The sequence below is a fragment of the Ahaetulla prasina genome, chromosome 2 (assembly GCF_028640845.1).
Source record: "Ahaetulla prasina isolate Xishuangbanna chromosome 2, ASM2864084v1, whole genome shotgun sequence".
Lineage (NCBI taxonomy): Eukaryota > Metazoa > Chordata > Lepidosauria > Squamata > Colubridae > Ahaetulla > Ahaetulla prasina.
This window is the reverse complement of record NC_080540.1, coordinates 78,670,711-78,698,397: the sequence shown is the minus strand read 5'-3', so window position 1 is coordinate 78,698,397 and position 27,687 is coordinate 78,670,711.

The following is a 27,687-nucleotide window of genomic DNA, read 5'->3' as shown; positions in this document are numbered from 1 at the left end:
CCCAGTAGATTTAATTACATGAAAGATTGGAAATGCAACAGTTAGGGAGCGATGGCATTTAGCTCAATATTTGCCTGTCTCCTGACAGGCCATAATTTTCCTAAAATTCTTCCTTAGCTTTCCTAAAGAAATTGGGAATTGAATTGGGGCCTTCTGAGCAATCCATTGCTCATTGTGTGAGGAGGGCTTAAGGTAAATATTTGTTTGGCCCATTGACAATAAGGACATCACCAAACTTGAGTGCAGGAACAGATGCAGGAACAGATGAAGATGAACAGCCTGCAGGATACAGGATCATCATCCTCTACTTCCAACATCTCTGCAAATGCACCCAGCATCTGCCCTGCAAAAGACTGATATTTTCTGAATGTCATTGTATTAAGCCCTTCACAGCATTTGGTTCTGATCACTTTGTTTCATTCTAGCAGTAGTCTTAGCTCAGATTGGCTGCAGAGCCACCAGCTGCCAATTGTTGCCTTCAAGCTACTATGTCTCATTCATTCATTCATTCATTCATTCATTCATTCATTCATTCATTCATTCATTCATTCATTCATTCACTGCATTTATACAGCCATGTATTTCATTCATAGGACTCTGGGCAGCTCACAATACAAAACATAAAAACAAGAAAGAACAAAGCATTACAATAAAGCTGAGCTCTCTAAACCAGTGGTGAAATCCAAATGTTTTTACTGCCAGTTCTGTGGGCATGGCTTGGTGGGCGTGGTGTGGTGTGGCTTGGTGGGCGTGGCAGGGGCAGGATACTGCAAAATCCCCATTCCAACCTCATTCCTGGGGGAAGGATATTGCAAAATCTCGATTTCCACCCCACTCTGGGACCAGCCAGAGGTGGTATTTGCCGGTTCTCCCAACTACTCAAAATTTCTGCTCCCTCTTCTCCAGAACCTGTCAGAACCTGCTGGATTTCACCCCTGCTCTAAACTCTATACATATCGGGTTCTTCTACCTCGTCTCAGTGCCTGAAGAAAAGGACAGGTATTCAAAGCTTTTTGGAAGTCTACCAAGGCTGGGCCTCATGCAGAGCCCATAGCAAGAATTCAGTTAGGATGTGTTTAAGGCATGAGTTACTAAGAGTAGCACCTTTTCTTCCAGGTATAGTTTCAATTGGTATACAAGAGGAAATGGCAGGAAGGTCTTACTGGGCACAGCTGCCACCTGCTTATTGAACAGAAACTGTGAGCCCAGAAGGGCTGCCAAATTGCACCAACTCTGTCAGAGAGAAGGGGGTACAATCCCATCCATAATAAAAAAAAAAAAATTGGGGCATCCCCAGATCCAGGAGAATGCTAAAATCTAGAGTCACTCTGTCTGTCTGGGATTGTGTTGAAACATGTTCTTCTCCATCCAGGCCCTCACAGCCTCCAAGACCTGGAAAAGAACCTTAATGACGTTGCTTGGGTGGCGTAGGCAGAGACAAGTAAATAAGTATTATTTGCATACCTAGTGGTTTTATATAAATGTTAAATGGGAGGGCAGAGAACTGAGTCTTGTGGCCAAGATAACTTCTTGAGGGTTGCTGGGTTGTATGCCCACATGTGTGGTTAGACTGAAGGAATAAGATAGGAGTTTCTCTGGAGTATGGCTACCCTATTACACATTAGGATTCCTCCTTGAACTATTGTACCTGGTTGCCAGCACAGTTTCAGTACAGCTCAGGAATTCATGGACTCCATGGCAACCATCAGTTTATTCCAAGCCATGTTGTTTCTAATGATGTGGATGTCACATGTTAAGCCTGTTTTTTTACAAAAAAGAAAAAAAACTTTGAGCAGCTGTTCCATGATCTGGATGTGAAGGACATTACTATTTGTCATATGTCAGTGATTTATTGCTGCTCCCTCTCTCCATAGAACTAAATTCATTCAAATGGCATGCCTTGGCCATAGGGTTTCCAAGAGATACTGGATGAACCACCAGCAATCTGGCAGATGCCACTGGCAAGAAACATTATCTCAGGCTTTTGACCTGATCACCACAGAGTAGTTCCTTGGTTTCCTGACAGCCTTTAGCCGATGAAGTTACAGAAGCAATGCCTGAGTAGTGGATAAGTTTTAATTGAGCATGATTCATCCTCTGTTCCTCCCACTCCCCCCAGGAGTTCATTCCAGAGGTGGGTTTCAGCGGGTTGTGACCAGTTCTGGAGAACTGGTAGTGGAAATTTTGAGTAGTTCGGAGAACCGGTAGTAAAAATTCTGACTGGTCCCGCCCCCATCTATTCTCTGCCTCCCAAGTCCCAGCTGATCGGGAGGAAATGGGGATTTTGCAGTATCCTTCCTCTGGATTGGGGAGGGAATGGAGATTTTACAGTAACCTTCCCCTGAAGTGGGGTGGGAATGTCAGTTTTACGGTATCCTTCCCCTGCCACGCCCACCAAGCCACACCCACCAAGCCATGCCACGCCCACCAAGCCACACCCACAGAACCAGTAGTAAAAAAAATTGAAACTCACCACTGGTTCATTCAACTACCTGTCTTTCTCTAAACTCCTTATAAAAAGGAGTTTAAAAATTTACAATTGACAAATAACTGTATCATAAAAGAGAATAAGTGAAACAGAACAGGAAGCAGATAATTAGCAAGTTCTCCTCTTGCATTTTTGTGGAAGTAAAAGAATTATGGATTGTCTTGATTTTATGATTACAATTTATGATTACTCAAGGAGAAAAGCAACCTAAAACTAAGAAGAAATGTCCTGACAATTAGAACAATTAATCAGTGGAACAACTTGCCTCCAGAAGCTGTGAATGCTCCAACACTGGAAGCTTTTAAGAAGAGATTGGACAACCATTTGTCTGAAATGGTATAGGGTTTCCTGCCTAAGCAAGGGGTTGGACTAGAAGACCTCCAAGGTCTCTTCCAACTCTGTTAGTCTAATTTTAATTGGGACACTTTTAAGTGGTGTGATCATTAAATGAGGCATCATGTGCCTCACCCAATTTTGTGACCTTTTTTTTGCTATGGTTATTAAGTGAATCACCTGTAGTCATTAAGCAAGACATCATGTAATTGTCACTTGCAATCTCCTGCCATCTTCCCCATTGACTTGCTTTGTTGAAAACTGTCGGGAAGGCCACAAATTGCAATCAGATAACTGTAGATTGCTGCAATTGTTGTGAGTGCAAGCCAGTTGTTCAATGCCCAGGTTGTGATCATGTGATTTCAGGGACATAAGTGCAAGGACAAGTTACAAAATGTTTTTTCAGCAGAGTGGTGACTTTGAATAGTCACTAAACAAATGGTCTTCAGTTGAGGACGACTTGTAATCTGCTCATCCATACTCAACTGCAACGGGAGAAGGACCTGTGGACAGTCAGTAAGTAGAGTAATTGATTGGTCAGCTTGGATGCGTCTTCCTGAGGTTATAAAACTGATTCAGTTCAAAAAGCAATAACAGTGGATCAATGAGAAAACTTATGGGGGAAAAAATCAATAAAATTTACACTAAGCCACAATCGGAGGGAAAATTGGTACAAAATGTTCTTCAGATGATAAATAACTCTCTCAACAATTGCCAAATTGGATAAATCGTACAGCAATAAATGTTGGAGATGCCCCAGCAAAAAAGGAAACAAGTTTTTATCGTATGTGGTGGTTATGTAAAAAACAACAGCAGCAAAAGCCCAAAGTACTGGAAAGAAATATATTAAAACAGTCAAAACATTATAAAAATAAAATTTGAATTATAGTCACAAATATTTTATTATGATCCCAGAGAACAAAGGAAAAGCATCAAAATTTATTAAGATATATTGTGACAGCAACAAGAATCAAGCTGGCACAATATTGGAAAAGAAAAACCTTGCTGTCAATACAGGACTGGCAGACAAAAATTGAAAAATATGCAGCAATGGAAAATCTGACAGTATATATTCATAGCAGAAGTCTAACCAAATTCAAGCAGGAATGTTTCCCTTATATCCAAAATATATAGGAAAAGAAAGCATTTGTTTTTTTAAGAAAAAGAGAAACTGTTTTAAAGTAATAAGAATAGTAATATAAATTTAATATATAAATAAAATAAATATAGGGGTGTATGTGTCTATAAAAAAATTTTCTTCTATCTTCTATGTTTTACATAACCAATAAAAAAAAAGCATACAAGTTTAGGCAAACACCAAACTTTAATAGATTCTTAGATTACGTCTTTTTAAACAAGAAATAGTATTTAAAAATGACCGTATTACTTTTAAGTTGTTGGAACTGTGTTGAAATTAATAATTTATTTAAACACATTATTCCATTTTAGTAATAGGTAAATTATATGTAACTCAACTTTGAGATTCAGTATTTTAAAATGTATATATTTTATTTCAATCACATGGGACTTGACTTCTTGAACCCGGAAACGGATTGACAATAAAAAGATTTATTTTTCAGCATCAGAAACACAAATTCTTGGTTCCATCTTTTCAGCAGTTTGATGAAATGATTAATAGAGTTCAAACATGAATAACTATAAGGAATTACGGCCTCAATTCATAACCTGTAAATATATGCTTTGTATGTTTGTATATTTTTGTCTCTTTTTTCAGCTTTTTAAAAAAAATATTATTTTTGTTTCATTTTCGGTATTTAGTTATTGATTCAAAATATATGTCCATTATTAATTTTGAAATGTTTTATTCTCTATGAAGATGAGGTAATGTTTTCAAATAAACATTAACTAAATTTCATGTTAATTTTATATTAATTATACAATAATATTATATTATTGTATAATTATATACAATACTAGACAACACAGTAGCAACAGTAGAGACCTTCAGGTTTCTAGGTTCTATCATATCTCATGACCTAAAATAGACATCATCAAAATCGTCATCAAAAAAGCACAACAAAGAAGGTTCTTTCTGAGCCAACTCAGAAAGCTCAAACTGCCCAAGGAGCTGCTGATCCAGTTCTACAGAGGAATTATTGATCATCTGTCATCTGCCCCTCTATAACTGTCTGGTTTGGTTCTGCAACCCAACAGAGGATAATTAGAACTGCAGAAAAAACAATTGCTACCAACCTGCCTTCCACTGAGGACCTGTATACTGCACGAGACAAAATGAGGACTGTGAAAATATTTACAGACCTCTCGCATCCTGGACCCCTCGCATAAACTGTTTCAACTCCTACCCTCAAAACGACGCTATAGAGCACTGCACATCAGAACAACTAGACACAAGAACAGTTTTTTCCCAAACGCCATCACTCTGCTAAACAAATAATTCCCTCAACGCTGTCAAACTATTCACTAAGTCTGCACTACTATTAATCTTCTCATTGTTCCTATCACCCATCTCCTCCCATTTATGACTGTGTGACTGTAACCCTGTTGCTGGTATCCTTAAGATTTATATTGACTGTTTCCTAATATGATTTGATTGCTTATTTGTTCCCTATGACTATCATTAAGTGTTGTACCTTATGATTTTTGACGAATGTATCTTTTCTTTTATGTACACTGAGAGCATATACACCAAGACAAATTCCTTGTGTGTCCAATCACGCTTGGCCAATAAAGAATTCTATTCTATTCCTATTCTATTCTATATTGTTACTATGTGAATTTTTTTATTAGTTTCTTTTTTATTTTATTAATTTCTTTTTCTTCTTCGTTTAAATTATTTAAATCACTATAATGCATGCAGATTATTTTTAACCACACAATCACTAGTGTATTTTGTAGCAGTAACAAAAGTAGTGGTTGTTATTTTTCACCACTTAGAAACTTAAAGCCAGCAAGCAAAGTAATCCTTTGATCAGCTTGATTAACAAAACTCTAGCTATTCCCCAGCTACTGAACTGGACAGGATACAGCATTATGAATGTTAGGCTTCGTACAAGATACTACGCTAAAATGTGAATAGCTAATCTATGACTCAGCGTGCTATATAAATATTATTTGTTACTTTAGGATTGTTTGGTTTAGCCAATTGGCTAGTTCAGTAAGCCATGGCTTAGTGTGTGCTTGGACCTAGCCATTATAGTAAGACAGATATCCCAAAACTACAGTAAAGCATTTCATTTAAGCTTGTGTTTGCAAAATTTGATTATTAGTATGAGCTGGTCATCTGGAAACACTCTCAGCTATGGGATTCCCTTGCTACCACACAGCTTTTCTTTAAATCAAGAAGTCTTTTGAGTTTTCATGACTGACAAGGCCGTCAAGACTCTGCTCAAAAGTAAAGATCTGAAGCTGACCTTGGCTGAAAAATAACTGACATAAAAATGTCAGCATGAGTTTGCATACAACCTAAAGGCAGAGCTCATGGCATTCTGTTTCCTACAATAAATTATCTAAAGCAGGGCTCTCCAACCTTGGTCCCTTTAAGACTTGTGGACTTCAACGCCCAGAATCCCTCAGCCAGGAACTCTGGGAGTTGAAGTCCACAAGTCTTAAAGGGACCAAGTTTGGAGACCCCTGGTCTAAAGTAAATATGGCTTGGAATCCATGCAATACTGTACCAATCTCTGCTAAACTCGATTTGCTAAAGCTTCATACTAAGCAGGCAACATATTTAACATTTGTTCTACTTTCTGCAGCTGCGTTTGCTCTAGCCCAAAATGAAACCTGGGGGAAAAAGGGATGTGGGAACAGGTAGGGGAAGAAAGGAGCAGTGCAGTTATCTGCTTTAAGGGTCAGATGAATCTTTCAAGGGCTGCTGCTACTCCTGAGAGGGAGGAAGCTGGAATGAAAAGGAATCTGCCTAGCTCTTGATAAAAGGGAATGTCTGATTTTGAGAAATCGCCATTACCTGTTGTAGGAAGAATCATAACAGACCTGCCCCCTCCTCTTTATTTCCATGCCCACAGAGAAGGCAAAGAAAAACCATCCATAGAAGCCAAAGCAATCCCTGTCTCCCAGCCAAAATGGCCTCAGGTAATCTCAGTTAGAAGACTGAGACTGGCCGAATTGACAGAATTAAGGATTAAGTGAGAAAACATAAAGCCACACAGAATTTACATTCCCCATCTTTCCCCAAGGCTAGCCGTGACGTGGCCACCACCCAGGAAACCAAATAGGGACAATTAGAATACAGAACCTAATTGAATCAAATAATGCATCTCCATTATGCATCTCAATCTCAAAGGTCCAAAAAGATATAAAAATCATCCACTCCCCATGCCAGGCTGTCAACTTCCCCAGAATCGATGCTGATTCACTTCTGATTCCTAAATAAATGGAGACCTCCTTTCCTGCAGCTTGCCTCCAAATTCATGGCTCCTGCATCTTTCTTCTGGCTTGGAAATGGACCGGATTTTTCTTCCAACACTATTCTGACCTTTAAGTTGCTAGGTCAGAGGGTATATGGAGCTGAAAGTAAGAAACCTTCAGCTGTTTCTGAATGAACACATAATAGTCCTATTTTATAATAAACTGATTCCGAGCAGGACATGAAGGATGCAAATATTGTCACACTGTATAAGAACAAAGGCGACAGGGATGACTGAAACAACTACTGCAACACCTCTCTTCTTAGTGTTGTAGGGAAGCTGCCTGCTCATGTCATACTGAAGAGGCTCCAGGTGCTCGCAGAGAGAGTCTATCCAGACTCACAGTATGGATTTTGAGCCAAGAGGTCCACTACTGACACGGTATTTTTCCTTAGACAGTTGCAGGAGAAATGCAGGGAACAAAGACAGCCACTTTACGTAGAACTTACAAAGGCTTTTAACTTGGTTAGTAGGGACAGCCTTTATAAAATTCTCCCTAAGATTGGATGTTCACCTCAGCTCCTCAACATCATCAGATCCTTTCATGGGGAAATGAAGGGCATTGTAGTTTTTGATGGCTTAACATCAGATTCCTTTGAAGTGGAGTGAAGCAGGGCTGAGTCCTCACGTCAACTTTATTCAGGATCTTTTTTGCTGTCATGCTGAAACATGCTTTTGGAACTGCAACAGAGGGCATTTATCTTCGGACCAGATCAGTCAGAAAACTATTTAATCTCTCTAGGTCTAAAGTCCAGTTGAAATGCTTACGGGATTTCCTCTTCGCTGATGATGATGCCATTACTGCTCACTCTACCGAAGACCTTCAATTTATTTATTTATTTATTTATTAATTAAATTTTTATACCGCCCTTCTCCCGAAGGACTCAGGGCGGTTTACAGCCATGATAAAAACAACAACAGGATACACATAAAACCATAATTTAAAAAACTTATTTTACAAATGGCCGAATTAAAACATTTAAAATAAAACCCAAATTTTAAAATGTTAAAACATTGAGGCTAATTAAAATCCTATTAAAATCCTATGCCAGTCCTGCGCGAACAAACAAATAGGTCTTCAGTTCTCGACGGAAAGTCCGAAGGTCCGGCAGTTGCCGAAGTCCAGGGGGAAGTTCGTTCCAAAGGGTGGGAGCCCCCACAGAGAAGGCCCTCCCCCTGGGGGCCGCCAGCCGACATTGCTTGGCGGACGGCACCCTAAGGAGTCCCTCTCTGTGCGAGTGTACAGGTCGGTGGGAGGCATTCGGTAACAGCAAGCGGTCCCGTAAGTACCCTGGCCCTAAGCCATGGAGTGCCATGGACTACCATGGAGGTAGTCACCAACACCTTGAAGTGTACCCGAAAAACCACAGGTAGCCAGTGCAGACTGCGCAGGAGAGGTGTTACATGGGAGCAACGTGTGGCTCCCACTATCACCCGCGCAGCTGCATTCTGAACCAACTGGAGCCTCCGGGTACTCTTCAAGGGGAGCCCCATGTAGAGAGCGTTACAGTAGTCCAAGCGAGTGGTAACCAGAGCATGACTGACCGTGCATAAGGCATCCCGGTCAAGGAAGGGGCGCAACTGGTGAACCAGGCGAACCTGGTAAAAAGCCCTCCTGGCGACGGTCGTCAAATGATCTTTGAAAGACAACCGTCCATCCAGGAGGACGCCCAAGTTGCGCACCCTTTCCACTGGGGCCAATGATTCGCCCCCAACAGTCAGCCGCGGCTGCAGCTGACTGTACCGGGGTGCCGGCATCCACAGCCACTCCGTCTTGGAGGGATTGAGTTTGAGCCTGTTTCTCCCCATCCAGACCCGTACAGCTTCCAAGCACCGGGACAGCACTTCGATGGCTTCGTTGGGATGGCCTGGGGTGGAAAAGTACAATAACTTATGGACTGTTTTAGCAAGCCCTGCCAAGACTTTGGACTAACAATCATCCTGAAAAAAACACAAGTCATGGGTCAGGACATGGATTCACCTCTCTGTATTACAATCTCTGCACAAGAACTGGAGGTCATCCATGACTTTGTGTACCTTGGCTCAACTATCTCTGACACTTTCCTTAGACAGTTGCAGGAGAAATGCAGGGAACAAAGACAGCCACTTTACGTAGAACTTACAAAGGCTTTTAACTTGGTTAGTAGGGACAGCCTTTATAAAATTCTCCCTAAGATTGGATGTCCACCTCAGCTCCTCAACATCATCAGATCCTTTCATGAGGAAATGAAGGGCATTGTAGTTTTTGATGGCTTAACATCAGATTCCTTTGACATTTGAAGTGGAGTGAAGCAGGGCTGACTCCTCACATCAACTTTATTCAGGATCTTTTTTGCTGTCATGCTGAAACATGCTTTTGGAACTGCAACAGAGGGTATTTATCTTCGGACCAGATCAGACAGAAAACTATTTAATCTCTCTAGGTTGAGAGCAAAGTCTAAAGTCCAGTTGAAATGCTTACGGGATTTCCTCTTCGCTGATGATGATGCCATTACTGCTCACTCTACCGAAGACCTTCAATTTATTTATTTATTTATTTATTAATTAAATTTTTATACCGCCCTTCTCCCGAAGGACTCAGGGCGGTTTACAGCCATGATAAAAACAACAACAGGATACACATAAAACCATAATTTAAAAAACTTATTTTACAAATGGCCGAATTAAAACATTTAAAATAAAACCCAAATTTTAAAATGTTAAAACATTGAGGCTAATTAAAATCCTATTAAAATCCTATGCCAGTCCTGCGCGAACAAACAAATAGGTCTTCAGTTCTCGACGGAAAGTCCAAGGTCCGGCAGTTGCCGAAGTCCAGGGGGAAGTTCGTTCCAAAGGGTGGGAGCCCCCACAGAGAAGGCCCTCCCCCTGGGGGCCGCCAGCCGACATTGCTTGGCGGACGGCACCCTAAGGAGTCCCTCTCTGTGCGAGTGTACAGGTCGGTGGGAGGCATTCGGTAACAGCAAGCGGTCCCGTAAGTACCCTGGCCCTAAGCCATGGAGTGCCATGGACTACCATGGAGGTAGTCACCAACACCTTGAAGTGTACCCGAAAAACCACAGGTAGCCAGTGCAGACTGCGCAGGAGAGGTGTTACATGGGAGCAACGTGTGGCTCCCACTATCACCCGCGCAGCTGCATTCTGAACCAACTGGAGCCTCCGGGTACTCTTCAAGGGGAGCCCCATGTAGAGAGCGTTACAGTAGTCCAAGCGAGTGGTAACCAGAGCATGACTGACCGTGCATAAGGCATCCCGGTCAAGGAAGGGGCGCAACTGGTGAACCAGGCGAACCTGGTAAAAAGCCCTCCTGGCGACGGTCGTCAAATGATCTTTGAAAGACAACCGTCCATCCAGGAGGACGCCCAAGTTGCGCACCCTTTCCACTGGGGCCAATGATTCGCCCCCAACAGTCAGCCGCGGCTGCAGCTGACTGTACCGGGGTGCCGGCATCCACAGCCACTCCGTCTTGGAGGGATTGAGTTTGAGCCTGTTTCTCCCCATCCAGACCCGTACAGCTTCCAAGCACCGGGACAGCACTTCGATGGCTTCGTTGGGATGGCCTGGGGTGGAAAAGTACAATAACTTATGGACTGTTTTAGCAAGCCCTGCCAAGACTTTGGACTAAGAATCATCCTGAAAAAAACACAAGTCATGGGTCAGGACATGGATTCACCTCTCTGTATTACAATCTCTGCACAAGAACTGGAGGTCATCCATAACTTTGTGTACCTTGGCTCAACTATCTCTGACACTCTCTCTTTAGATACTGAGCTGAATAAACATATTGGTAAAGCGGCCACCACATTTTTCAGACTTACAAAGAGAGTATGGCTTAATAAGAAGCTGTTTTAGGACGTTTTTCCAGAGCATGATACCATAGTCTTTTGAGATTGAAGGATGCCAATGTATATGTATGATTCTGAGTAATTATTCAAAGTCTAAAATGGCTTGATCCCAGATGACTGAGGAGAGAAGCAGATCGTTTAATGTTCCTCCAAAGGAATGCCCAGTAGTAAGGGATGCTCATTGTTCCAAGGGTCAGAGATATCCCATCGTTCTTTTGTATACAATTTGAGATCTGGGGGAAAGGTTCTCCATGTCCCAGGAATGATGGAAAATGGCTTAACAGTAGCAAGACAAAGAGTCTCAATGGGAGCCACCATCTTGTGCAAAGTGAGGGAGGCCTTGAGGTAGGTGAAAGGTGAAGGCCAGAAGCAGATGAGGCACCTGGTGGACCTAGAGAGAATAATGTCGGAGACCCTGCAGCCAGGCACACCGCAACATAGCCAGTGTTGTGACCCAGGTTCCTGGACTCGGACTCCTGGACTCGGAGGATTCAGAAAGTGAGGGAGAAGAACTGGCAAGGCCTGCTTCTCCTGGGCCCTCTCCCTCCCTGGCACCCACCCAAAGGGAGGAGGAGGGGCCGGCAAGGCGTGATTCTCCCGGGCCTTCTTCTGATTTGGCAACGCCCCAAGAACAGTTTTGGAGTGATGCAAGACTGCGCAGATGTGATTGGTGCGTGCAGCAGAGGAAGCATTAGGACAAAGCTAAAGAATGATGAGTCTTGCAGTGACATCTGCAGAGGCTATATAAGGAGGTGGAACTTCCTGGCTTTTTGTCTTGGACAAAGCAGTGAATTTGCGTGGGCAAACTGTATCAATGGAGGGAAGAATATATTCGTGAGTAATTCTGGCCTTATCTATAATTTCCTAGTTATCTCCAGAGACTTGGCAGGCCAGAACATTTATCTATGTAAATAAATTAGAAAAGGAGGCCTTTGACTGACTCTTTGTTGGGAGTATTGGGGGAGGGAAACAGAACAGCCTGACCCATCACAAGACTCACTAATGGCTCACAACTGGCCCATCTCAAGACTTGTCACAAGACCTTCACATGACACACCCATACCTGAAGCCCTTGTAAACATAACACTGGACTGACATCACCAAATTCCACTGACGATGTTAGCTAGCCTGGTAATGAAACATTTGAAAACCAACCCATAAGCTCAGAGAATGAACCTTTACCCTCACTCTCAATGGTATTCTTTAAAAATATGGAATTTGTCCACTTATTATAGCAGAAGTGAATAATGGTGGCTTTTAGATGTTTTGGATTTTAAATCCCATCAATTTCAGTCAGTGGGACCAATCAAAAATGATTTGGTACAACCTCCCTATCCAAAATATCTTAGCATTCCCTATCTCTATGCCAGAATAACTGAAGCAAATGATTTACATCAGGGGTGTAAACTCAAGACCCAGGGATCGGATCTGGCCCACAGGGTGCTTAGATCTGGCCCATGGGGCTATCCTGGAAACAGCAAAGGATAGGCCCGCAGTGCTTCTGCCAGTGAAAATGGAATTTAGGAAGGCTGCAGTGCTATTCAGGAGGTTCTGACAGGTTCCGGAGAACCAGTAGCGGAAATTTTGAGTAGTTCGGAGAGCTGGCAAATACCACCTCTGGCTGGCCCCAGAGTGGGCTGGGAATGGAGATTTTGCAATATCCTTCCCCTAGGAGTGGGGTGGGAATGGAGATTTTGCAGTATCCTTCACCTGCCATGCCTACAAAGCCATGCCCACAGAACTGATAGTAAAAAAATTTGAATTCCACCACTGTGGCAGAGGGTTGCAGGAAGCCATCGTAGCCGAAAACAGAGCTCAAGAGCCTGTTTTCGCTGGCAGAGTGCTCGGTCTACTACAGGCGCCCCCAACACGAGTGATGTCAAGCTAGACAGCCCACCCTGGCCATGCCTACCCTGGCCCCCAAAGTTCAATCACAACCCTTGATGAAACCCTTGATGAAATTGAGTTTGACACCTCTGATTTACATTAGTTTCATATTCAGCCAACTTACAATTTTCAATCCTGATACTCTTCTTTGTCATAACAGATAATTTTCCATTGGGTATGATTGTTTATTTGCTAAAAATAACTTCTTTAAAAACTCTGTGCTTATCTCTATGGAATACGAAGATATTTTATACTTGCTTTTAGTTATTGGAATTTGCTTAGAGTGGTGGGAAAGATAGAATACAAATCATTTCCTGGAAGTAGATCAGAGGTGGGTTTCAGCAGGTTCTGATCTGTTCTGGAAAACCGGTAGTGGAAATTTTGAGTAATTCGGAGAACCGGTAATAAAAATTGGCCCCGCCCCCATCTATTCTCTGCCTCCCGAGTCCCAGCTGATCAGGAGGAAATGGGGATTTTGCAGTAACCTTTCCCAGCCACGCCCACCAATCCACACCCACAGAACCGGTAGTAAAAAAAATTGAAACCCACCACTGAAATAGATATTCTACTGATTATCAGGTACCATGGATGTCTTACCAAAAGACAAAGCAATAAAGAGCCATCCTAAAAATCACATGTTGTGAGGGAGCAATTAAGGTTCTCCAGACTATTACTTGCTTAGGAAGGGAAAAATAGGTGATCATACTGCTTTTGCTTGTTTAGAGCCGTGGTTCAGAGCAGCACTGAATCACCTCTCAGAGCTGGAGCTCTAATGAAGTGGCTAAAATGGACACCAGTTAGGAAGGAGTTAATCAAGACACAGTTAAATAATAAAAAAAAAGAATACATATTAGATTCATGAACAGTTATTTAGGGCTATGTAGGGCATCCAATGAATTCCCTTGTGGATAATTAGGCCTGGGCATTGTACAGCATTTGTCCCATTTAATGAGTATTTTTCTTTTAAGGGTTTTTTAAACCATACCGAAAGGAAAGTTTTTGAATTAATGTTGTGAAAGTGGCAGACCATTTGCAAACTTTTAAAAACAATACAATGAGAAAAAAAATTGCCCACCACCTCCTGCACTGGAGAAACAGGAATTATATCCCTAATTGTGATCTTGTGATTCTGAAACCACAAGCAAAAAAAAACAAAACACCAAAAAAACCCACCAGGAGAAGTATCTGCTTTAGTGGTTGTTTTAATTAATTGGCAAACGGTGTGGTTTTGCAGAACATATTTGTCTGAAATGGGGCTGCCTAAAGCACGCTTCAGTTCACCACAGATTAGTGTGTTGAGTAAAGGGAGCAGTTGATTTGTCAATTTCAACTTTCGCCTTAGGAGGAAAAAAAAGCTTGATGAAATGCATCTGCAGAAGGCAGAAAAGTCAAGATGGCAGCTCTGACCATACAACCAAAGTCTCATCCCTTTTATGTGTGTTGTAGTGCTTCAATTGCTTGGTTGTGGCTGCCATCTTGACATTTTTGACACCTATCCCTACTGATTAGATGCCCTCGGTGAAATGGCTTACATCAGTTGGGAAGCTGCTCTCACAAATCCGGGGGGGTTGCCTTCCTCCAAACTTCAGAAAAATTGACAAAACAATGGAAGCTCTCTTGAAATGCCGGTTACAAGGTGCAATTTTAGCTGGCTGGTGGGTTAGAATGAAAGTCCTCAGAAATAACTGACAGTATTCACAGTTAGTGACAATGTGGCTTGCTTTTATCTCAGAGCACAGTGTGAAACTGCCGTGGTTAAACCCAGGTTTGACTTACTGTTATGCAAACTGCAACCAATTATGGCTTATTCAACAATACGGTTAAGTAAACTATGATTTAGTGCAAAGTTCAATCCAAGCTTTCAGGGAATGGCTATGTCTAGAGCTTCCAATTGACAAAAAAAAATAATAATCCATCAGTCACCCCTTTGTTGGATTGTTTTGGAGATATGAGGCATTTCAAGGCAGAGAGATAAGCATTGTCATGGAATTAGAAGGAGCCCTTTAGACCTAATTCAGTACAGACTCTGAATCAGAGCATCGCTGACAGATGGCAGTCCAGCTCTGTTTGGAAGAGAAACCAATCACTTCTTCTACAGGTAATTGATTCTGTAGTCAGACCATTATTTCTGTATTATGATGCTATAAAAAGCATAGGAAAATGGGATGAGAAAAATCTGGCAACGGTTATGAAGCTGTTACAGATGCAACTGCTTGGCAATATATAGGACTGAAACACATATTGACAAAATAATGGTCTAGATACTTCAGCAGCTTCAGGGGCCTCTGGAATTCTAGGATCCTTAAGAAATGCTGTCTTTGAAGCAAAGGCAAACATTCAGTTTTATGTGGAATTAAAAAGTAGGATGGTTAGAATTAGCAATATATATGAAATGTGGAATGAGGAATTAAAATATTCACTGTTGGAAAATTAATGGTTCCAAGTTTTAAGAAATGTAAAATACATTTCGTATGATTTAAGAATGATGTTATTGATCAGAAAATATTGCTTCATGTAAATCAGCTTTCTTAAATGTTTGTTTTAAAACAGTAGGATATTAGATTGTGTGCGTGTGTATATGCATGTGCATTGATGTTGCAAGTAATTTAAGGGGTCTTTGACTCACATAATTTAGTCTTGCCCAGTCTTCTATTTTAGTTTCAAGTTATTGAACACAGTTATAGGAAAAATTAGTAACTAAGGATATAAATGTGTTTAAACTGCTTAAATATGGAACGTGACATTTTTTAAAGTTTTTGGTATCATTTGGCAAAGAGAATAATTTTATGTAGATGTCTTCTCTTGATGTTAACAAGTGGATTACGATTTGTATTTGCTACCAGTTTTGAAATCTTCTTTTTCCTAGTTTCATTCCCTCCTTTGTTAAGTTTACTTTCATCAAAATAAGGTATGTAGGTTTTTATAAATAGTGAATAGTAGATTTTTATAAATAATCATGGATATATATTTTCTGTTATAGCAGTAAACATTTAATAGATATAAAAGCTCCTCATGAAGTAAATATAGCTTTCCATGATATATTCATATAAGAGTTATGTGCGTCCATATAAATAGGTGTAATAAACTCAGGTAATTCTTCATTAGCCAGAACTGCACATGCTGGTGAATGTGGAAGTTGGAAGACCAAATCTGCCTCTTGGTTTATGAGGGATGATGGATAACATGGCTCACAGGGTTGACTTTCCATTGTTTTACCCTGACATGCAGTAAAAGAATGTTAATATGGCATTCTGCTTCTCCAAGTTTACACAACTCACTGGAGTTTTCATTAATAGCTTGACAAGATTTTCCATAGCCCTAAATATAAACAACTGACACAAACTCCTGAATGTTGTTGGAAACTGGATTTTGGCGACCAATCAAACATCATCCTTCATGCCTCAGGATTAGCTGAGGGAAAGGACCTTGTCTTGTAAAGCTGTCACTTAGAAGGTTACCATTGATGGAGGGCCACAAAGTCTTGAACCCTTGACCTTGTCTAAACCCATCCGTTACAGCTTCCCTGCACCCTTTTGACAGAGAAAGGGAGATGCACACAGGCCAATCTGGACTGCAGAAAAACACGTACGTGTGTTGACAAGTCAAGCGATTCAAGCTCTATTCTTGGCTCTGAAGCTCACTGTGTGACCTTGGCACTTTTTTGCAAATCATTTTGAATGAGTCACATCTAACCTGAAGGCATTTGTAAAATGGATTTAATAAAAACTGGGGGAGGGAAAGTTATTGCTGCTAGAATAGCTGAGGGAACAAGAAATGATTAGACAGGTTAAAGTTTTGCAAAGTAAAAAAAAAAAGATTTTCTCCAGGCGAAAACAAAATTCTCAGCAATATGGCTGGCTTACACATTATACTGAGCCACTGAGAATAGAATAGAATAGAATAGAATAGAATAGAATAGAATAGAATAGAATTTTTTATTGGCCAAGTGTGATTGGACACACAAGGAATTTGTCTTGGTGCATATACTCTCAGTGTACATAAAAGAAAAGATAAATTCGTCAAAAATCATAAGGTACAACACTTAATGATAGTCATAGGGAACAAATAAGCAATCAAATCATAATAGGAAACAGTCAGTATAAATCATAAAGATACAAGCAACAAGTTACAGTCATACAGTCATAAGTGGAAAGAGATGGGTGATGGGAACAATGAGACAATTAATAGTAGTGCAGACTTAGTAAATAGTTTGACAGTGTTGAGGGAATTATTTGTTTAGCAGAGTGATGATGTTCGGGGAAAAAACTGCTCTTGTATCTAGTTGTTCTGGTGTGCAGTTCTCTATAGCGTTGTTTTTAAGATAGGAATTGAAACAATTTATGTCCAGGATGTGAGGGGTCTGTAAATATTTTCACAGCCCTCTTTTTGACTCAAGCAGTACACAGGTCCCCAATGGAGGGCAGGTTGGTAGCAATTGTTTTTTCTGCAGTTCCAATTACCCTCTGAAGTCTGTGTTTGTCTTATTGGGTTGCAGAACCAAACCAGACAGTTATAGAGGTGCAGATGACAGACTCAATAATTCCTCTGTAGAACTGTATCAACAACTCCTTGGGCAGTTTGAGTTTTCTGAGTTGGTGCAGAAAGAACATTCTTTGTTGTGCTTTTTTGATGACGTTTTTGATGTTAGGTGTCCATTTTAGATCTTGCAATATGATAGAACCTAAAATTTTAAGGTCTCTACTGTTGATATTGTGTTGTCTAGTATTGTGAGAGGTAGAAGTATGGAAGGACTTCTCCTAAAGTCTACCACTATTTCTACAGTTTTGAGTGTGTTCAGTTCCAGACTGTTCCAGTTGCATCACGAGGCTAATTGTTCAACCTCCCGTCTGTATGCAGATTCATCATTGTCTTGAATGTCATCTGCGAACTTCAGTAGTTTAAGAGATGGATCGTTAGAGATGCAGTCATTGGTATGTAAGAGAAGAGAAGTGGGGAGAGCACACAGCCTTGGGGGGTGCTGTGCTAATTGTACAAGTATCTGATGTGATTCTGCTTAGCTTCACCTGCTGCTTCCTGTTTGTTAGGAAGCTTATAATCCACTTACAAATGTGTTCAGGTTTAGGTTAGTTAGAAGAGTGTCTGGAATGACGGTATTGAATACTGAACTAAAGTCTACAAAGAGGACCCTTGTGTAGGTCTTTGGCGATTCAAGATTTTGTATGATGTAGTGCAGAGCCATATTAACAACATCATCTGTTGATCTATTTGCTCAGTATGCAAATTACAAGGGGTCTAACAGTGGATCCAGGATGGTTTTCAAGTGGGACAGCACTAGCCTTTCAAAAGTTTTCATTACTACAGATGTTAAAGCAGCTGGTTTGTAGTCATTCAGTTCTTTGATGGTGGGCTTCTTTGGCATTGGGATGATAGTAGAGGTTTGAAGCAAAAAGGAACATCGCACATCTCTAGCGATTTATTGAAGATTCAGGTGAAGATGGGGGCCAATTGGTCAGCACAGACTTTTAAGCAAGAAGGAGTTATCTTGTCTGGACCTGGAGCTTTTTCTGGCTTTTGTCTGTGAAATAGGTCTTGCACTTCCTTTTCTGTGATCACTAGGGGTTCTGAACCCAATGGGATGGGGCCAGTTGTAGGAGGCTTGGCTGTTGTTAGTGCATCTGAGATGGGGTTGTGGAGATAGGTGGCTGTAGTTTCCTTTCAAACCTGCAGTAAAACATGTTCAGGTCATCTGCCGGTTGTTGATTTCCTTCAGCCTGGGAAGGAGGTTTGCCGTAGTCAGTGATATTTTTAAGAGTTTTCCATATGTTTGCTGGTTTATTTGTTGAGAACTGATTCTTCAAGTCTGTTTCATTTAACTGCAGGTAGTCTTTGACCTACAACCATTCATTTAGTGAACAAAGTTACAAATGCACTGAAAAAGTGACATGATCATTTCTCACATGACTGTTGCACCATCTCTTTGGTCACGTGATCAACATTTGGATTTTTGGCAACCAACTCATATTGATCATGGTTGCAATGTCCCAAGGTCATGTGATCATCTTTTGCAACCATGTGACAAGCAAAGTCAATGGGAAAGCCAGATTCACTTAAGAACTGTGTTACTAACTTAACAACTGCAATGATTCATGTAATAACTGTGGCAAGAAAGGCCGTAAAATGAGGAAAAACTAACTCGTTTAGCAACAGAAATTTTGGGCTTTAATTGTGGTTCTAAATTGAAGACTACCTGTATTTATTTATTATAAAGCCTTTTTATACTGCTCCCCACTAAATAAAAAGTTCAAGTATTTTACAGTTAAATTCAAACAAACTGGTAGATTAAAACAATTGATAAAAGCACGTAAAGCATTGCATAAAATGCACAAAATAAATAAGAATTTTTTTAAAGATATGATACCATAACAGAAAGTGAAAAATGGCAATAAAGAAGTTTGAAATCCATGATTTTTATTCATCCTACACACATAATCATACACATATACACATATGTATTGGTCAAGTCAAGGCAGTGAACATACCTAATTGTCCTGCCTCTTCTTTCTCCCCAACAGCAAAGAGAATGACTGGCCCAAAGTCACCCAGCTGCTTTCATGTCCAAAGAGAACTAGACTCTCCATCACCTGGTTTCTAGGCAGGCATCTTCACCAAGACATCAAACTGGCTGTCTGAAATATCATAGCTGCATTAAGACATTATTAAAAGGGCTTGGAGAATCTAAAACAAATGAAATGAATGCCAGGTACACTTTTCTGAGTAAGTATAACCATCTACAACCAATTATGATGATGCCAGAGAGAGAAAACGGGCATTGCAACACCACATGGCTAGCCATGTCCATTCATATGTGCATTCATACATGCAGGGTGGCTTTATAAATAGGGGGATAGAGCTTGCACTATAGCATCGCAACATACATTGCCCCATCCTGCCCCATTCTTCAGGGGCCCATAGAAAGACTACTACCGAAGAAATCTGCTTTCAGGTAGGTAGTTGCCCCTATGGCAGACACCTCGATCAAACCAATAATAATACGATATAAATAGAGGTAGATATTTTTCTTCAGATTCTATAATATCAATTTGTGCGTTAAAAAAAAAGCAAAAATAGTAAAAAAAAAAAAAGCAAAAAAAAAATAGTTAGCAGGACCTGTGACTGTAGCAACTGTTAAAAAGCAATACTGAATTTTAACCATGTATCATCTGTTAATGAAAGTTATCTAAATTCTTCACTGCACAGCAGTGTTTCTCAACCTTGGCAACTTTAAGACGTGTGGATTTCAATTTGCAGAATTCTGGGTTGAGGTCCACATGTCTTAAAGTTGCCAATGTGGAGAAAACCTGCTTTTTACAGGCCAGTAGCTTCAAATGTATTAAACGGAAGCTCCCAGGATTCCAGCTGGAAACACAGAATTATAGTCCAATACTTCTGGAGAGCATTACTGTAAGTACTTAGCCAGATCCATTTGTAAAATATAAATTGTGGCTTAATGAGTGAGAAACTAGCCACCACAGTTAAAATTTTAACTTATACCTGCACTGCACCTTAAACTGCTTCTGCTCTGTGCTCATGCTGGCTTGACTCTAAACCAGTTTTAGAAAATCCTGTTTAGACTGAGATACTTTGGCAATAGTTTGCAAGAGATTCAGTCCAGATTGCAGACTGAAGGACTGAATGTCTTGCAAGATCATGTCTTCCCACTGAACAGTTCCTCCCATTAGACATTTCCCCTACTGCTCAGCTGTCTCACCTTCTCATTACAGGAAAACAATGGCCGTTTGTCTTCCTTCTTGTGGGCAGGTCTTCCCAGAAATACATACCTCTCTCACACACTCACTCACACATACACCGAGAAAGAGAGAAAACACACACACAGAGATGCAGAATCGTTCATATAGATACATAAAAATATAAATATTTAAAATTATGTTAAATGCATATAGGCAAAGTTAAAGCATTTTTGATGCAGTACGATCTCTTGGAAAATAAAATTTCCCCCATTGCCACTGTGTTGTGCTCTGATATCTTCTGAAGTTTGATGGATCACCCATTTACGGGACTGCCTGCTGCTACCAGTGGCTTCCCATCGACCAGTGCGCTCCCATAGGGTGGGTCTCCTCAGGGTATCGTCGGTCAGACAATGTCGGCTGGCAACCCCCAGGGGGAGGGCCTTTTCCGTGGGGGCTCCTGCCCTCTGGAACAAGCTGCCTGCAGGGATACGTCAACTCCCTGACCTCCGGACCTTCTGATGTGAGCTGAAAACATTTTTGTTCCATCGCGCACGGCTGGCCTAATAGTTTTAATGGGGAGTTTTATTAGAGTTTTAACTTTTAGCCAAATTGAATTAGTTTTTTAAAAAAATGTTTTTAATTTTTGTGCTTGTTGTTTTAGCTGGCTGTAAACCACCCTGAGTCGTTTGGGAGAAGGGCAGTATATAAATTAAAATAATAAATAAATAAATAAATAAATAAATTTAAAAAGCACTACACCCCCATCCTAGGAAAGAATAAAAATTTAGAAGAATGAAACTGTGCAACATGTCAGTTAGAGATGAAGGAAATGTGACCACACGTACTTAGAAATAGATAGGAAGTTCCAAGATTTGGCAACAAGAGGATAAACAGCAGAAACTGCAAGTAGGGACGAAGGACACGTAAAGCTTACACAAGACATAACTCTATGGGGCAAAAGGACACATAAGCTCAGGCAAGGTGCAACTCCATATGCAAATGGACACATAGGTGCAAATAGACACGTAGACTAAAAGCAAGGCAGAACTCCAAAAAAGGGAATAGCTTTGTGAAATGTTACTTCCCTATTTCTGGAAATCAACTGTATAAAAGGTTGTGCTATGCTCATGTTCGGGGTCTGCTCCCAAATTGGACTGGGACCCTTTTGTTGAAGTGCTTCAATAAAAGTTTTGCAAAAGCCATATCTCGGGTCTCACTCTGATTGGCTTCTGTGCCAGACTGAACCAATTTTTGGACAACAAGCTTGTCATATTAGCTCCATTGAAAGAGTTCAGTAACCAGGACTTTTGCTTAACATTTTAAACCAACAAACTTTTATATACCAGGCAAAGGTCCCAGCCACTCTGCCATTTCAACATTGCTGCAAAAGGGAAGAGCCAAAAGATAGGACAGCTATTGGCAGAGTTCAGCAGCTGTTCTTGCCTCTGTGAGTAGAAGAAAGAATTGGAGAGAAGGATTTATCCTGTGAGGAAGTAAGGTGGACAGGAACATTCAAGTGCTTTAAAATTACAAGAGGAAAATGTCTTTGGGGACAGTTTTATAATGTGGAGATGGAAAATACAATGTAAGGTTGTCCATTTTTGGCTTCAATCTAAGTTGCTGGCTGGCAAGACGACAATGAATAGGCCTTGTATATGGAGCATCCCAAATCCAATCATCAGCATTTGTAGCAGGTTTAGGAAATACACCATGAGACCCAGGAAAATTAATACTATTATTAATTAGTTCTAGGAAAAGAAACAAAAGTAAAGCTAGTCCTCATTTAGCAACTACAGTTGGGACCAGAAACTTGGTCATTAAATGAAGTGGTCACTAAGTGAAACCAGAACTGTGATTACCATCTTACTTCAGCTTTCCTTTGCTTTACGGACCTGTGAAGATTGTAAATGCAAGAGTTGGTCAAAAAGTAGCTTTTTCATCACTACCAGAACTGCGAGGGTGGTAGTGTACTGTAGAGGAATAAAGACAGGTACAAAACAGTGAGGTAAATACATATCGGGGGGTGGGTGGGGACTGTATGTATACCTATGCACAAACTTGCATTGCAGGGCATATCCCAAGTGATCATGTGAGAGGTAAAGCTAAAGGTTCCCCTCGCACATATGTGCTAGTTGTTCTCGACTCTAGGGGATGGTGCTCATCTCCGTTTCAAAGCCGAAGAGCCAGCGTTGTCTGAAGACATTTTCATAGTCATGTGGCTGGCATGACTAAATGCCAAAGGTGCACGGAACGCTGTTACCTTCCCACCAAAGCTGGGAAGTATTTTATTCTACTTGCATTTTTTACGTGCTTTCAAATTGCTAGGTTGGCAGAAGCTGGGACGAGTAACGGGAGCTCACCCCATTACGCAGCACTAGGGATTCGAACGACTGAACCAGGGGTGAAATCGTTCAGACCGGCTCGCCTGATCCGGTAGGGATGGTGGCGGGTGATTCGGAGAACCAGTAGCATAAATCCCTGCTCCTCATCATGCCCAGCTGAGCCGCGCGATCATCAGAGGTTTTTTTTTTTCACTTTTAAAAGCATTTTTTCTTCAGCTGAAAAATGCTTTTAAAAATAAAAAAAGCCTCTGATGATCGCACAGCTCAGCTGGGATTGTCAGAGCCTTTTAAAAGCATTTTTTCTACAACCTCTTCGGCCGAAGAGATTGTAAAAAAATGCTTCTAAAAGCCTCTAACGATCCCAGCTGAGTTACCTGATTGTCAGAGCCTTTTAAAAGCATTTTTTCTACAACCTCTTCGTCTGAAGAGGTTGTAGAAAAAATGCTTTTAAAAGTAAAAAAAAAAGTTGCAGTCACATTACCCTCCCCACCAAGCCACGCCCACAGAACCGGTAGTAACAAATTTTACATTTCACCACTGCGCTGAAGTGCTGACCTTTTGATTGACAAGTCAGCGCTTAGCCACTGAGCCACCGCGTCCCTATGATACGATTGAGAACAAGATCCTTAAGCTGAAAGAAGAGTTTACGAACTCTGCAAGTGAAGACTCCATATTCCCCCCACCCCTGCATAGGTAAGAGCAGGGCAGGCCTCTGGTGGAATAAAAGAGTAACATTCATCATCAGCTTCTAGTACCTGGGGCCTTCAATTGAGTTTTATTAGCTACTACTTAGTGGCAGCTAGCAGCTAGGAGCCAAATCTAAGCTCTCTTTTCCACCGAGGGAACTGTGAAGCAAAGAACCTTTATTGCAGTTTGAGTCCCAGACTGTGTATATAAAAAAGGGTTCGGAACATACGTACGTCTAAAACTGACAATTGTTATTAGGGAGGTGAAAACCTGGAGCTGCAGGTGTTCTCTCTGGGTCCCTGGACTGAGGTAATCAATCAGAGTCTGGCCCAGGCTCTCCACCTGTTTCCTTTCTACCAGCTTGCAGTGCAAGAAAACTGATTTTTAGCAGAGGGGCTCTCCTGAAGTCAGAGCTGAACCAGGGTGAAATCGTTCAGACCGCTCGCCTGATCCGGTAGGGATGGTGCTCATCTCCGTTTCAAAGTCAAGAGCCAGCGTTGTCTGAAGACATTTTCATAGTCATGTGGCTGGCATGACTAAATGCCAAAGGTGCACGGAACGCTGTTACCTTCCCACCAAAGCTGGGAAGTATTTTATTCTACTTGCATTTTTTACGTGCTTTCAAATTGCCAGGTTGGCAGAAGCTGGGACAAGTAACGGGAGCTCACCCCATTACGCGGCACTAGGGATTCGAACGACTGAACCAGGGGTGAAATCGTTCAGACCGGCTCGCCTGATCCGGTAGGGATGGTGCTCATCTCCGTTTCAAAGTCAAGAGCCAGCGTTGTCTGAAGACATTTTCATAGTCATGTGGCTGGCATGACTAAATGCCAAAGGTGCACGGAACGCTGTTACCTTCCCACCAAAGCTGGGAAGTATTTTATTCTACTTGCATTTTTACGTGCTTTCAAATTGCTAGGTTGGCAGAAGCTGGGACAAGTAACGGAGCTCACCCCATTACGCAGCACTAGGGATTGAACGACTGAACCAGGGTGAAATCGTTCAGACCGCTCGCCTGATCCGGTAGGGATGGTGCTCATCTCCGTTTCAAAGTCAAGAGCCAGCGTTGTCTGAAGACATTTTCATAGTCATGTGGCTGGCATGACTAAATGCCAAAGGTGCACGGAACGCTGTTACCTTCCCACCAAAGCTGGGAAGTATTTTATTCTACTTGCATTTTTTACGTGCTTTCAAATTGCTAGGTTGGCAGAAGCTGGGACAAGTAACGGGAGCTCACCCCATTACGCGGCACTAGGGATTCGAACGACTGAACCAGGGGTGAAATCGTTCAGACCGGCTCGCCTGATCCGGTAGGGATGGTGGCGGGTGATTCGGAGAACCAGTAGCAAAAATCCCTGCTCCTCATCATGCCCAGCTGAGCCGCGCGATCATCAGAGTTTTTTTTTTTCACTTTTAAAAGCATTTTTTCTTCAACCTCTTCGGCCGAAGAGATTGTAAAAAAATGCTTCTAAAAGCCTCTAACGATCCCAGCTGCGTTACCTGCTTGTCAGAGTTTTAAAAGCATTTTTCTTCAGCTGAAAATGCTTTTAAAAGCATTTTTCTTCAGCTGAAAATGCTTTTAAAATAAAAAGCCTCTAACGATCCCAGCTGAGTTACCTGATTGTCAGAGCCTTTTAAAAGCATTTTTTCTACAACCTCTTCGGCCGAAGAGATTGTAAAAAAATGCTTCTAAAAGCCTCTAACGATCCCAGCTGAGTTACCTGATTGTCAGAGCCTTTTAAAAGCATTTTTCTACAACCTCTTCGTCTGAAGAGGTTGTAGAAAAATGCTTTTAAAATAAAAAGCCTCTAACGATCCCAGCTGAGTTACCTGATTGTCAGAGTTTTAAAAGCATTTTTCTACAACCTCTTCGGCCGAAGAGATTGTAAAAATGCTTCTAAAAGCCTCTAACGATCCCAGCTGAGTTACCTGATTGTCAGAGTTTTTTTCACTTTTAAAAGCATTTTTTCTACAACCTCTTCGGCCGAAGAGATTGTAAAAAAATGCTTCTAAAAGCCTCTAACGATCCCAGCTGAGTTACCTGCTTGTCAGAGTTTTAAAAGCATTTTTCTTCAGCTGAAAATGCTTTTAAAAGCATTTTTTCTACAACCTCTTCGGCCGAAGAGATTGTAAAAAAATGCTTCTAAAAGCCTCTAACGATCCCAGCTGAGTTACCTGCTTGTCAGAGCATTTTAAAAGCATTTTTCTTCAGCTGAAAATGCTTTTAAAAGTAAAAAAAAAAGTTGCAGTCACATTACCCTCCCCACCAAGCCACGCCCACAGAACCGGTAGTAACAAATTTTACATTTCACCACTGCGCTGAAGTGCTGACCTTTTGATTGACAAGTCAGCGCTTAGCCACTGAGCCACCGCGTCCCTATGATACGATTGAGAACAAGATCCTTAAGCTGAAAGAAGAGTTTACGAACTCTGCAAGTGAAGACTCCATATTCCCCCCACCCCTGCATAGGTAAGAGCAGGGCAGGCCTCTGGTGGAATAAAAGAGTAACATTCATCATCAGCTTCTAGTACCTGGGGCCTTCAATTGAGTTTTATTAGCTACTACTTAGTGGCAGCTAGCAGCTAGGAGCCAAATCTAAGCTCTCTTTTCCACCGAGGGAACTGTGAAGCAAAGAACCTTTATTGCAGTTTGAGTCCCAGACTGTGTATATAAAAAAGGGTTCGGAACATACGTACGTCTAAAACTGACAATTGTTATTAGGGAGGTGAAAACCTGGAGCTGCAGGTGTTCTCTCTGGGTCCCTGGACTGAGGTAATCAATCAGAGTCTGGCCCAGGCTCTCCACCTGTTTCCTTTCTACCAGCTTGCAGTGCAAGAAAACTGATTTTTAGCAGAGGGGCTCTCCTGAAGTCAGAGCTGATCCAGGGGACAACTGCCTGTGTGGGGGTGGAGAGCGGCCATGGTGGGTGTGGCCAGGAGGTATGACAGGCAGCACTCGGCCTCCTGCACTCCCCTGGGAGCAAAAATGGGCCACAGGGGGAGGAGGGTTGCCGCACCACTGCGCACCGCACCCCCACGTTCCCTGTTTTGGGCTTAGTAGGCCTCCCTGAAGCCTGGGAGCAAAAAATGGGCCATGGGGGGGGGCGTACCCCCCCACACACACACACCACGGCCCTTTTGGGCCTAGTAGGCCTCCCTGCATGTACCTGGTGCCAAAACGGGGCGCGTGGAGACTTCTGGAAGCGCTGGGGAGGGGAAGGGAGGGGAGGGGCCAGCCAGCAATTTAACAATCGGTTCGGCCGAAGTGGTGCGAACTGATTGAATCCCACCACTGGAAATGGTGTCTGGATCCTGGCGGTCATGGAAATCTTGAATGTTTGAAAGAAAAATTCACAATAAAGCTTAGATTGCAAATAGAGTCAACCTGTGCCCCAAATAAATGAAAATAATGCCCTTAAGATGTATATTGGACTCTGAACTTTATCATCCCCTGCCAGCACTCCAGTGCTTTTCCAGTTAGTTTTCTTCCCTCCAAACACACAGAGGCAGCATTCCAGATCGGTTTTTGCAAGGGGCGAAATTTTCTTTGGAAGTCTTGACAAGGAGCTGGCAGGTTGAGAGTAGTTTCTTGCTGAAATAGTGTTTTGCAATGAAGAAGCCAGCTGTAAGGTTTTCTCACATGTACTGTATTATGATATATAGTCACTGAAATGTTAATTGTTCCTTAGTTCTAATGCTCTTTAGATAATGTTCCCTGTTTTGGGCTTAGTAGGCCTCCTGAAGCCTGGGAGCAAAAATGGGCCACAGGGGAGGAGGTTGCCGCACCACTGCGCACCGCATCCCCACGTTCCCTGTTTTGGGCTTAGTAGGCCTCCTGAAGCCTGGGAGCAAAAATGGGCCACAGGGGAGGAGGTTGCCGCACCACTGCGCACCGCATCCCCACGTTCCCTGTTTTGGGCTTAGTAGGCCTCCTGAAGCCTGGGAGCAAAAATGGGCCACAGGGGAGGAGGTTGCCGCACCACTGCGCTG